Source organism: Bison bison, unplaced genomic scaffold, assembly GCF_000754665.1.
Source record: "Bison bison bison isolate TAMUID 2011002044 unplaced genomic scaffold, Bison_UMD1.0 scf7180017864212, whole genome shotgun sequence".
NCBI lineage: Eukaryota > Metazoa > Chordata > Mammalia > Artiodactyla > Bovidae > Bison > Bison bison.
Genome location: NW_011494784.1, coordinates 2,264,912 through 2,267,350, shown reverse-complemented (window position 1 = coordinate 2,267,350; position 2,439 = coordinate 2,264,912).

Below are 2,439 nucleotides of genomic sequence, written 5' to 3'. Positions count from 1 at the left end.
GCTCCGACGAGGGGCGGGGGCCGGGGGCGGGGAGAAAGGGTCACCCTTTCCCCGGCACTGCGCGTCCCGGGAAGGAACCTGTCGTCCCCCTCTAAAGTCGTGTTTGTTACGACACTCCCGCTCAAGATGAAAAGCTGGGGTCCTCCCCTTAAGAATGTACACTGACAACCCCCCTTCTACCCCCCCCCACCCCAAGCAACACACCAAGGGCCCTAGAGCCGGCCTTGGGCAGCGTCTTGGTTCGTTACGACGGGCAGAGAGCACTAAGCTAAACTAGAGGGAAACAGACCGTTGGGTGAGTTATACACGTGGCCTTGCACCTTCAGCACTTGTGCTGTCCAAGAGGGAAGCAGGGGCATGGGCCATGACAGACGAGAGAGCCTGGTGAAGACGTTGACCGTGAACCGCGATAAGTTAAGCTCCACTACAAAGTTCAGAGAAAGGTGTATTGCGTCTGCCTCGGTCTAACGATGATTGTTTTCTGGAATTCGTGATCGATTTCTTTCTAAAGAGGGTGACCAATGTAGTAGCCACCAGTTTGACGTCCTTTAAGGGATGGCACAGCTCTTTTGGTTGAGAGGAAGGGCCTCTGTATTTCGGGGAAAAGACATTCTTAACATAGTGTTAAATTCACCCATTCCAGTCCATTTTAGTTCGCTGATTCCTAGAATGTCGACATTCACTCTTGCCATTTCTTGTTTGACCACTTCTAATTGGCCTTGATTCATGGACCTGACACTCCAGGTTCCTATGCAATATTGCTCTTTACAGCATCGGACCTTGCTTCTATCACGTCACATCCACAGCTAGGTATTGTTTTTGCTTTGGCTCCATCCTTTCATTCTTTCTGGAGTTATTTCTCCACTGATCTCCAGTAGCATGGTGGGCACCTACTGACCTGGGGAGTTCCTCTTTCACTATCCTATTATTTTGCCTTTTCATACTGTTCATGGGGTTCTCAAGGCAAGAATACTGAAGTGGTTTGCCATTCCCTTCTCCAGTGGACCACGTTCCGTCAGATCTCTCCACCATGGCCCGCCCATCTTGGGTTGCCCCACGGGCATGGCTCAGTTTCATTGAGTTAGACAAGGCTGTGATCCTAGTGTGCTTAGATTGACTAGTTTTCTGTGATTATGGTTTCAGTGTGTCTGCCCTCTGATGGCCTCTTGCAACACCTACCGTCTTACTTGGGTTTCTCTTACCTTGGGCGTGGGGTATCTCTTCACAGCAGCTCCGGCAAAGCGCAGCCGCTGCTCCTTACCTTGGACAAGGGGTATCTCCTCACCGCCACCCTTCCTCACCTTCAACGTGGGATAGCTCCTCTAGGCCCTCCTGCGCCCGCGCAGCCACCGCTCCTTGGATGTGGGGGACGTGAGTCTGAGTGAACTCTGGGAGTTGGTGATGGACAGGAACGCCTGGCGTGCTGCAGTTCATGGGGTCGCAAAGAGTCAGACACAACTGAGCGACTGAACTGAACTGAATGCAGTGTTAAGTCTGATCCTATGAAAAAGGATCAGAAAATTAATCTGGTTCTTAACATCAGGTATATGTATAAAGATCTTTGGAGAGTTCCACTTCCGTGAGAAATGAGCCTGCCCCATATTGGCACTTAAGATGTCTAGATCTGTTGTCTTAGGTGTGGCAGCCACTCGAATTATGACATAACACCTGAGGTGTGACTAGTTCAAACTGAAATGTGCTCAAAGTGTAAAATACACACTAGATTTCAAAGATTTCAAAAAATTTTATATTGAATGGACATTGAAATCATTTGAAGATACTGGCTTGAATAAAATATATACTTTTAAAATATGGCCATTCAGTCAGTTCAGTTCAGTCGCTCAGTCGTGTCCGACTCTTTGCGACCCCGTGGACTGCAGCACGCCAGGCCTCCCTGTCCATCACTAACTCCCAGAGTTTACTCAAACTCATGTCCATTGAGTCGGTAATGCCATCCAACCATTTCATCCTCTGTCATCCCCTTCTCTCGCCTTCAATCTTTCCCAGGATCAGGGTCTTTTCAAATGTCAGTTCTTCGAATCAGGTGACCAAAGTCTTGGAGTTTCAGCTTCAGCATCAGCCCTTCTCATGAATATTCAGGATTGATTTCCTTTAGGATGGACTGGTTGGATCTCCTTGCAGTCCAAGGGACTCTCAATTACGGCCATTAGAGAATTTTAAATAATGTTTGTGACTGGCATTGTGTATTATTGGGCAGCTTTGGTCTCATCTTAGGAATTCAGGCAGTGTTTTGGCACTTAGGGGTTGAACCAGGAGCTTTGCAGGTGGAAGAAGTAAATGAAGAGCTGAGACTTAAGCAAGTTCTCTTCAACCACTACATCATATCATCTGCCCCACATTTCTCCATTGTCCTAAATATCTTATACATCAAATACTTTGCCAATAAAATAGAGTAGTTTCGAAAGATCTTGTTCCATG